General features: G+C 45.6%; 1 long non-coding RNA gene across 1 annotated transcript; it reads left to right on the forward strand.

Moving 5' to 3' along the window:
* The first annotated feature begins 392 nt into the window (after positions 1-392).
* LOC119624273 (uncharacterized) lies at positions 393-7,912 on the forward strand. Its single transcript, XR_005240289.2, has 3 exons — positions 393-607; positions 6,583-6,645; positions 7,721-7,912. It is a non-coding gene; the product is annotated as an uncharacterized lncRNA (long non-coding RNA).
* The last annotated feature ends 3,390 nt before the right edge of the window (positions 7,913-11,302 follow it).

Consider the following 11,302-nt stretch of genomic DNA (forward strand, 5'->3'; position numbering starts at 1 on the left):
TGTATTTTTAATAGAGATGGAGTTTCACTCTCTTGGCTAGGCTGGTCTCAAACTCCTGACCTTAAGTGACCCTCCTGCCTCGGCCTCCCAATGTGCTGGGATTACAGGCATGACCACCATGCCCAGCCTCTAAAATGTATCTTTTTCAGTGCTAATGATTGGAATGATGAAACATTCATTCTGTCTTCGTACCCTTTCCCTGTACCTAGCACAGTGCAAGGCAAAAAAGCAGACATTTAATAAATATTCGTGGAATTTAAATCACTGATGAGGAGCAAAAGAGAAGGCAGAACTGTGGGTATAGATTCAGGAAGGGAGGAGGAGCTGGGATACAGGCCAGGGCTGGGCCTATGGGGATGGGCTAGGGGGACAAAGAGCCACCCACCATCAGTACCCCAGCCTGAGCAGCCTTGGCAGCCAAGCCCAGTCTAAGTAGCACTTTCTTGCTAAGTGTTCTGTGGGGAGGTGTAATGTGTCTCTATTTAAAATTAATTTTTCAGAATTGGAAGCCCTACTCTGAAAGGCAGTGCTCCCTTGGTGGCTTCTGGCAGGATTGGAAAGCCATAACTTTGGAGAGAAACACAATAAACCAGAAATTTCCTCCCAGGTGAGCAAGAAACTGCCTCTCTCCTTCTGAACAGAGCATTTTCCAGAACTTTGCTCATCAAGTAGCTGGTTTTTGAGTCATTTCTTCTGTTTGTAAGTGAACCGCATTCTAGTCAACTGTCTGTTCTTCTCTCTGATGGATGGGACAGAGGCCTAGGCAATCAACATATAAGAGAGAACACAGAAGTAATTTCTCTCTGACTAGGGGCTATGTTTCTGTATTTACATGTGAATGGAGTAGCGTCTGATGTTGGAAAATGTGCAGTGCTTGCTGCCAATAAAGAAACACGACTCTGTGGTGGACTTTAGAGAACTTGCTCAGTTCAACAAATGTTTACAAAGGATGTAGGTGCTAAAACCACAAAGACTCATTCATTCATTCATTCATTCATTCATTCAACCAATATTTATTGAGTGCCTACTACATGCTAAGTGTTGTACTAGGCACAGAAGAAACAGCAGTGATAAAAGTAGAATCCCCCAAATCTCTGCCTTTACGAAAGGGAAATAAACAGTTAATATTATAAATAAGTAAAATGCATATTATGTTAGGTAATGATAAGTACTAAGGGGACTAAGAAGAAAGTGGGGAAATAACATATTGGGAGGTGGGAAGCGTTTACCAGGAAAAGACTTACTGAAAAGGTGACATTTAATAACAACTTAAAGGAGGTGAGGGAGTTAGACATCCAGAAATCTGGAGAAAGTATTCTAGAGAGGCCTCAGCAAATGTGAAGGCTGTGAGGTAGGAGCACATTTAATGTGTTTGAGTAACAGCAAAGACGTGGAGGTGTAACTCAAGCCCAGAGGATGAGGAGAATAGTAAATGATCAGAATGGCAGTGGTTAGAACGGCAATTAACAGCTGTAGAGGTCACTGTAGAGATCTGGGCTTTTCTGATTTTTTAAGACAAAGTCTTGCTCTGTTGCCAGGGCTGGAGTGCAGTGGTACCATCTCTGCTTACTGCAACCTCCGCCTCCTGGGTTCAAGCGATTCTCATGCCTCAGCCTCCTGAATAGCTGGGTTTACAGGCACGTGTTACCATGCCTGGCTAATTTTTGTATTTTTAGTAGAAATGGGGTTTCGCCATGTTGGCCAGGCTGGTCTTTAACTCCTGACCTCAGGTCATCCACCTGCCTTGGCCTCCCAAAGTGCTGGGATTATAGGAGTGAGCCACTGCTCCTGGCCGACTCTGGGCTTTTAATACCAATAAGATGTGCTACCAATGGAAGGTTTGAGCAGAGGGATGATTGCAATATGGCCTGACTTATGCTTTAACAGAAACACTTTGGCTGCCATGTCAAGGATAGGGGGCAAAGGGAAAGGGGCAAAGGCAGAGAGCCATGGGGGGGACTACTCAACCATCCGTGAAGAGTGGCTTGAGTTAAGATGAGAGCGGGGGTCTGAATTTCTCTTGAAGACAGTATGGACATGATTTATTGATGATTAGACGTGAGGTATGAGAAGAGCAAAGTTGAGGATGATGCCTGCAATCTCAGCCTGCACAATTGGAAGGATGAAGGCAGTGCCATCTGTTGTGACAGAAAAGAAAGCAGTAGGAGCAGGTGGGGGCATGAGGAAAGAACAGTAACTTGTTTTTTGACATATTCAGTTTGAGGTATCTCTTAGACACCCAAGTGGAGAAAGTTACTATATAGTTGGATAACAGAATGTAGAATTCAGGAAAGAATATTCTGAGCAGACTTGGGAGTCATTAGCATATAGATGGTATTTAAAGCCATGAGACTGAATGAGATCACCTAAGATGTGAGTGAGTGTGGATAAGAAAAGAGAAGAGGTCTGGGGATTGAAATTGGGGGCGCTCCAATCTTTGGAGGTCAGGGAGAAAAGAAGGAACCAGCAAAGGAGACATTGAAGGAGAGTGGAGACAAACTCAGGGGAGGGTGGTGTTCTGGAAACCAAGGGGAGAAAGAATTTCAATGGGAAAAGAGTGGTCAGCTGTGTCAAAGACTGCAACCTTCCTGGTGGGGTAGTGGGGGTTAAGGCCTGCCTGAAGTGGGTTCGAAAAAGAATGTGAGGAAAGACATGAGAAACAATGAGTATGGACAATGGTGTGAGACATTATGCTGTATAAAGAAGGAAATAAAAGGGTGGTAACTACAGAGGGAAGTGGGGCCAAGATTTTTTCTTTAAGATTGGAGAAATAAGGATGAATATGGTATAGTCTGTTCTCAAGTTGCCATAAGTCTAGCGGGAGACAGACACACAGGCAGAAGTGATGGCATAGAGCTGTTTACAGGGGTCTGTATCAGTGCACCCCAGAGAGAATTTAAACTCTAGGCTAATTTGGATGTTTTGCTCCATCCGAATCTTATGTTGAAATGTTGGAGGCCAGGTGTGGTGGCTCATACCTGTAACCCCAGCACTTTCGGAGGCTGAGGCAGGCAGATCACAATGTCAAGAGATCGAGACCATCCTAGGCAACATGGTGAAACCCCATCTCTACTAAAAATACAAAAAAATTAGCCTGGCATGATGGCACATGCCTGTAGCCCCAACTACTCAGGAGACTGAGGGAGGAGAATTGCTTGAACCCAAGAGGCGGAGGCTGCAGTGAGCCGAGATCGTGCCACTGCACTCCCGCCTGAGTGACAGAGCAAGACTTTGTCTCAAAAAAAAAAAAAAAAAAGAAATGTTGGAGGTGGGCCTAGTGGGAGGTGTTTGAATCTTGGGAGTGGATCCTTCATGAATGACTTGGTGCTGTCCTTGCAGTAATGAGTGAGTTCTCCTTCTATTAGTTTACATAACATCTGGTTGTTTCAAAGAACCCAGCACCTCCTCCCTTCTATATTGCTCCCTTTCTTGCCATGTGATACACTGGCTTCCACTTTGCCTTCCACCATGATTGGAAGACTCTTGAGGCCTTACCAGAAGCAGATGCTGCCACCATGCTTCTTATACAGCCCACAGAACTGTGAGCCAAAAGATACCTCTTTTCTTTAATGAATTACCCAGCCTCAGGTTATTTCTTTATAGCAATGCAAAATGGACTAACAAAAAAATTGGTACCAAAAAGTAGGGCATTGCTATAAAGATACTTGAAAATGTGGAAGCAGTTTTGGAACTGGGTAACAGGCAGAGGTTGGAAGAGTTTGGAGGGCTCAGAAGAAGACAGGAAGATGAGAGGGAGTTTGGAACATCTTAGAGATTTGTTAAGTGGTTTTGACCAAAATGCTGATAGAAATATGGAAAGTGAAGGCCAGGCTGATGAGGTCTCATAGGGATAAGGAATTTATTGAGAATTAGAGCAAAGGTCACCCTTGTTATGCCTTAAAGAACTTGGCTGCATTGTGTCTGGGCCTAGGAGCGGGGGAAAGTTGAACTTAAGAGTGATGACCTAGGGTATCTGGCAGAATTTCTAAGCAGCAAAGCATTCAAGATGCACATGGCTACTTCTAACAGCCTATTATCAGATGTGAGAATAAAATAATGACTTAAAATTGGAAGTTATCATTAAAAGGGATGCAGAGCATAAAACTTCTGAAAATTTACAACCTGGTTGGATGGTAGAGAAGGAAAGAGCATTTTCAGAAGAGGAATATAAGCTGGCTGTGGAGTAACCACTTGCTAGAGGGATTAGCATGACTAAAAGGGAATCAAGTGCTAATATCCAAGACAATGGGAAAAAGGCCTCAGAGGCATTTCTGAAACCTTTAAGGCAGCCCCTCCTATCACAGGCCCAGTGGCCTAGGAGGAAAGAATGGTTTTGGGCACCAGGCCCAGAGCCCTGCTGCTCTCTGTAGCCTCAGAATACTGTCCCCACATCCTGGTCACTCAAACTCCAGCCTTGGCTCAAAGGGGCCAAGATGCAGCTCAGGCTGCCGCTTTGGAGAATGCCACTATAAGACCTGGTAGCTTCCACATGGTGTTAAGCCTGCAGGCATGCAAAGTGCAAGAATGAAGGAGTCTTGGCAGCTCCTGCGTAGATTCCAGAGGATGTATTAGAAAGCTTGTGTGCCCAGACAGAAGCCTGTTGCAGGGACAGAGCCCCCACAGAGAGACTTTACTAGGGCAGTGCCACGGGGAAATGTGGGATTGGAGCCCTGACACAGAGTTCGCATTAGGGCACTGCCTAGTGGAGCTGTGGGAAGGAGGCCACTGTCCTCCAGACCCATGAATGGGAGAGCCAGTGGCAGCATGCACCCTGAATCTGAAAAAGCCAGACACTTAACTCCAACCTGTGAGAGCAGCCACAGGGCCTGCACTCTGCAAAACCACAGTGTCCAAGGCCTTGAGAGCCCACTTCTTGCATCAATGTGCACAGGATGCAGGACATGGAGTCAAAGATTGTTTTGGAGCTTTAAGAGGTAAGGATTGCCCTGATGGGTTTCAGACTCCTGTGGTGCCTGTTGTCCCTTTCTTTTGGCTGGTATCTCCCTTTCAGAGTGGAATGTTTACCCAATACTGGTATCACCATTGTATCTTGGAAGTAAATAGCTTGTTTTTGATTTTACAGACTCATAAGTAGAAGGAACCTGCCTTGAGTCTCAGATGAGACTTTGGACTTTTGATTGAGTGGGTGCTGGAATGAGCTAAGACTTTTGGGGACTATTGGGAAAAGATGATTGTATTTTGCAATGTGAGAATACCATGAAATTTGGGGAGCCAGGGTCCAAAAGATATGATTTGGATGTTTTGTCCCCTCCAAATCTCATGGTGAAATGTGACCTATAATGTTGAAGGTGGGCCTGGTGGGAGGTGTCTCAGTCATGAAGGCAGATCCTTCATAAATGGCATGATACTGTCCTTGTGGCAATGAGCGAGTTCTCATTCTATGAGTTCACATGAGACCTGGTTGTTTCAAAGAGCCTGGCACTCTATCCCCTCTCTCTCTCTTGCTCCTTCTCTTGCCATGTGATATACTGACTTCCCTTTGCTTTCCACCATGATTGGAAGTTCCTGGGGTCTTACCAGGAGCAGTTACCAGTACCATGCTTCTTATACAATCTGCAGAACCATGAGTCCAAATATACCTCTTTTCTTTATATATTACCCAGCCTCAGGTATTCCTTTATAGCCATGTGAAATGGACTAACGCAAATACTTTGAAAAGATAAGTACTAAACCAAGTCTTGAAAGATAAGTGATTTTTATCCAGGGGAAGAAAGAAGGGAACGGCATTTCAGGTAGAAGGGAGAATATAAATCAAATCCTGGAAGCCTGAAACAGCTTGTTGTGTGTGGAAATCACAAAGAGAGCAGCATTTCTCTTCTAGAACTGAACTGCCTGGGTGTGACTCCCAGACTCTCTGCAAGATATGTGATTTTGATCACATTACTAAACCACTATGTGAATCAGTTTCCTCAATCATAAAGTGGGGAATATCATAGTGTCTGCCTCATAGGGTTGTCATGAGAAACAAATCAATTCATGTGAAGTGCTTGGGACAGTGTCTGGCACATTGTATATGCTCAAGAAATGATAGCATTTCTTATCATTGGGTGCAGATGATGAGGCAGGGATTACATGGAATATGAGATTGAAAATATAATTAGCTGGGTGTAGAAGGTCTTGTATGCCATACCCAGGGTTTTGACTTTGTCCTGGGGATACTGGGAGCCACTGCAGGATTGTAGGCTAAGGAACAATATAATGGGATTTGGTATTTCAAGTGGCTCACTATGGCCACCTAGTGGAGGATGGTCATGGGGAAGAAATTTGGAGGCAGGCTTTAGAAGACCTGGCTGTATATTCTGGCTCAACACTTACCAGTGTGTGAATCATTTCCTTCTTTGAGCCTCAATTTAATAACCTGGGAAGTAGGAATTGTAAAACATATTCAAAGGGCTGTGGTGAGGAGTAAGTTATACAACAGAATGAACGGCCCTAACCCAGTGCATGACACATATAAATAGGTTTGCAACGAATATTTGTTTTGATTTTAATATCAAAAGTCTTACAAGAGAAGAGCAAAAAGTCTCACAGTTTCCCCATCTTTATGCTCTGTCCCACCAGGCCAGCTCTCCTTGCTTCTATAAATGTGCTAGAAACAGTTGAACTGGCTCACAGACCTTCATGGTAAGTATCATCCTTACTCTCTCCTGCTTCACTCTTCTCACCTCCATAGCTGTCCAGTTCACCCTGACTCAGTGGTCAGAACCCTGATCTCTTTCTAAAGCGTCTGCCAGATCCAAGGCTAAGACCACATCCACCAGGCTGGAAAGTGGGTAAGGAAAGCTTCTGATGTAACAAGTCTTTTCTTTGTCTGCTGATTGTCATCAGAGAGCTGTTGTTTTTCAATTGACCCTCACCACATTCAACACCTGTTGTTTTACACAATCATTTTGCAACACCTCTGTCTTATCTCCCCTAATAGTCTGTACCTTTCTAGAAGGCACAGACTGCACAGTAAACATGTCTTAGGACCTGCCTCTTGCTCACGGCAGAGGCTTGCCGGGGAATGAATCGAATGAGGAGTTGACTGATGCTCACGCAGTGCTGAAAGCCTGCCAAGCTGTGAATAAGTGTGAGTTGGTTTGATTATGAAAGATGGGAAATCATGTCTTCTTTTCCAGAGTGGAACATAAAACTTCCCAGCCTCCTCAGGCTTGCTCAGGCAGAGCGGGCAGAGCTGTGACCCGTGGGCCCAGAACTGTACCCTTGATAATCTAAATGACAATCAGCTTATTAAGTCTCACAGTCCCCTGTGCAAGCTGATGAAGGACAGTGGGCTCCTCAGTGGTCAACAACAGTTCAGGGATCTCCTCTCAACAATGACTCTGTGCTTCTACAAGGCAGTTTGAAACACACACAGAAAAGCAGCCGATTTACATACTCTTCTTCCTGCTGTTCCCTTGGCACACATTTTGTGCTGACGTGACAGCCACAGGAACAGATGTCTCTTTGGCCTCTGGGAAGGCAGAGGAAACCCAGGCCACATCTGAAGCTCCTCCCCTTCTTTCCGGGCCACCTGGAACCCAGGCCATGAGTCATGTAGGACCAGTTCAGGGATATGGTCCAGGAAGGCTGCAAGGCGCGGGGGTGATGACAGTTGGAGAAAAGAATCAAAGGCGTTGGCACGGAAGGGGAAGTTGAAGGATTCTCTGGCCCAGCTCTTGGGGCATTAAATAGTATTATTGTTCCGTTTTTGTAGTGAAGGAACTGAGGCCTGGGGTGGGTGAGTGACCTGAGCGACGCAAACGCTCCATGTGTGTAGAGAAGAGAGAAGACGGTGGCAGCTCAGGCCTACTGCAATGCCCATCACTACCACCTGCTTCTGACTAAAGATATTGGTGGTGGTGATGGAGAGAGGATATTGGAGAGGATGTTGTTACCTCCGACCAGGTTAACCAGTAAAGGTGAGTGTGCATATGTGTTTGTGTGTGTGACCTGCTCTTCAATATTCAACTTCAGAGGTCCACTTCTGCAGGATACCACTGCTGCTGTCACACCTAATGATAATAATAATGGTAATAACAAAGGCTAACAAAGTGACTGAGCACTTACTATGTGCCAGACATGGTGCTCAGTGCATTACACAGATTATCACATTTAATCCTCTCAGAGGTTGTTCTTATTATTCTTACCCCATTCCATAGCTGAAGAAAACAAAAGATAAGTTTAGGAACCTACCCACAGATGTACACTAGAGTCTTGGTTAGATTGGGTTGCTATGACAAATACCATAGACAGGGTGGCTTATAAAACAGAAATGTATCTCTCACAGTTCTGAAGACTGAAAGTCCAAAATTAGGGTGCTAGCAGATGGGGTTCTGAGCCGCTCTTCTGAGCTTCAGCAGATGGGGGTCCTGAACCCCTCTTCTGAACTTCAGCATATGGGGTCCCGAGCCCCTCTTCTGAGCTTCAGCACATGGGGTCCTGAGTCCCTCTTCTGAGCTCCTGCAGATGGGTCCTGAGCCACTCTTCTGAGCTTCAGCATATGGGGTCCTGAGCCCCTCTTCTGTGCTTCAGCAGATGGCTTCTGAGCTTCTTGCTGGACCTCTTGCTGTGTCCTCACATGGTGGAGAGAGAGAGATAGATCATCTCTTTTGTGTATTTTAGGGCACTAATCCCATTTGTGAGGGGTTCACCCTTATGACCTAATCACCTCCCAAAGGCCCCACCTCTAAATACCATTACATTGGGGAATGCATGCATTCAGTCCACAGCAGTTCCTAGATTCACAGGACCAGAATTTGCATGTGGGGTAGTCATTAGGATTGTTCACAAATTCTTTCTTTCCCTCTCTTTTGCAGGTTAGAATTTTCTGTCTCAGTTGAATTAAAGCATGACTATGGGACTTTGGCCAATAAAATGTGAGTGGAAGTGTCACGGCTGGCCAGAAGTTTTAGGAAGCAAGTTATGCTCTGCCATGTTCTCTTTTGCCTTGGTCACAGTGACTGGCAATAACCTAGGTGATGTTGTGCTGTCAACCCGGGTCCTAGGGGGAGGAGGATGATGGGGTTGAACAGAGCCCTCAGCTGACCCTCAAGATTGCATAGTGAAAAATAAACCTTTGTGTTTGTAAGCCACTGAAGTTCTAGGACTGTTCACTATCACAGCAACAGGGCTCAGCCCATTTTGATTGAATTGGAGTGAGGCTTTTCTAGCACAAAGTGAAACTCAAACTCCATACTTTGCCATCTCCTCAGTTTCTCCACCTGTCCTAGATATTCCCCCAGTGGCCTCGAGTAGCATTCTACTATGGCATCAGTTACTTTGCATATCCAGTCTTCTTTCATTCATGTGACCAAGCCCAATGGGGCACACTTCTATGTCTTTGGGGTTTAAGCATCTAACACAGAGCCTAGGACACAGGACATGCTAAGCACATGCTCACTGAATAGATTCCCGTAGGAGAAGGATTCTGGCACTGCAGTGTTGCCCTGCAGGATAAACTCCAAGTGGCCCAGAAGGTCAGCCCACCTCGGACCCCACATTTTTGTCAGATGACACAGGAGACTTGTTGTTTCCAGTATCCTCATGCCTGGGGACTCAGCCAGGTGGGTTGGCACCCAGGGTGTCTGCCCAGCTGGCTAGCAGAATTTGTTTCACCCTGTGCAGACCTCAGCAGTAAATCAGCAGGTGTGAGGAATTTACCCCAGAGAGTGATCCAGCAGTGGCATGAATGAGTAATTTACAAAGCCCATTAAGGCGGCACAGAATTACTTATTTATGGGAACTTTTTGACAGATCTGCGGCTTAATCATTTATCCCTGTGAACATTTAGCCAGGGTCATTGGTAAATAATTCACTTATTACACACTCTGGAGTGGTTTATGGTACTGTGACTTATGATCTCACATGAGTTCGCAGCCGGGGAATTGGAATGTGAAGGCCGGGGAGGGGAGGGGGAGGTGGAGGCCTCTGGATGCAGGCCCCAGTAGAAGGGCCGTTTGCTCTAAGTCAGCTTGATATTACAGCACAGGAGGATTTTAGTCCCCAGTCTAACCTTTGGGGAGACAGTGAGGGGAGGAAATAGGTATTAAGAGAATGGTCTGAAAATGCTAGGTCTTAGCTCCAGGCAGAGTGAGGACAGACTCCAGTTTCACTAGCTCTCAAGGGCCTAATGGGGAAATCTGAATGCCCCAGCCTGACATTCAAGATCCTCCAAGAACTGTCCCCATTCCTTTCCAGTCTTATCACTATTACTTATCTCAGCAGCAGCCACGCGGGCTGAGATCTAGCATACCTCCCCCTTCTCCAAGCATTTGCTCATGGCATTCCTCCTGCCTGCCTGTCCTTCTCTTCTTATTGTCTAAGTGCTACTTAATATTCAGCTTTCAGCTCAAAGCCCATCTCCTGCATGAAGCCTTCTTACACTACTTCAGCTATGTTCACCACCTCCATGAAGTTCTTGAAAACTTGCAAAGTGCCATGCACACATGAAGCACATTACACATGCCATTGATTAGCCAGCTCCCCTGGCTAGACCAGGTGTTCCTTTAGCACCAGGACTCAGATCCCAATGAACATGGTCCCATGAAAGCCAGCCCAGAGCCTGTCCCACCGTGAGTTAAATGAACATGGGAACCCAAAGACAGTGGAAGCAGGTGGTCACATCTCTAAGGTTCTTCAAGATTCTAACTGATACCATAAGTGAAGAGAGGCACTTATGTTGGGATGAAGGAGGAGTGTATTGGGCCTGTTCACCAGAGAGGAGTCAAGTTGAAGGGGTAAGGAAATCCAGGTGCAAGCACCAAGCCTCACCCTCTTATTGAAGATCCACCCCAAGTCACACCTGTCTTGCCCATAGCCTTTCAGGAAGACCCCACAGATTCCAAATGTGTTTCCCAGACCTCTAGTTTAAGAAGATTAGCTTGACTTCTTAAGGTTGAGGCCAGTTAAATAAGGTCTTCTACCCTTGTATCAACACCAATTGTTGCCCAGATGGTAGAAAGATTTAGTAAGATGGCTTCCTTTTCCCACTGGAGTTTTTAGGTCTCCAATGGGAAGACACGGGAGATAATTTACTGTCTTGCCCACCAGAAAATCCTTCATAAAGTCTAGTCTCAAGCAGTTTTGCTATAACGGTCAAGAAGAAGCATAGGATATTGAGGAACTTGTGTTCCAGGAACGGAAAGCCTGGGCTTGCCTGAGATGAGTTGGGAGATGAGAAAAGATAGAAGTAAGGTCGTTCCTAAGCACAGTGCTCTGTTCTTCCCTGGGTCTTAGGGAATTTTGAACAAGTTTCTAATCACTGTCTAGAGTGGTCAGAGCCATATGGTTTGTTACC

The sequence above is a fragment of the Chlorocebus sabaeus genome, chromosome 20 (genome assembly GCF_047675955.1).
Source record: "Chlorocebus sabaeus isolate Y175 chromosome 20, mChlSab1.0.hap1, whole genome shotgun sequence".
NCBI lineage: Eukaryota > Metazoa > Chordata > Mammalia > Primates > Cercopithecidae > Chlorocebus > Chlorocebus sabaeus.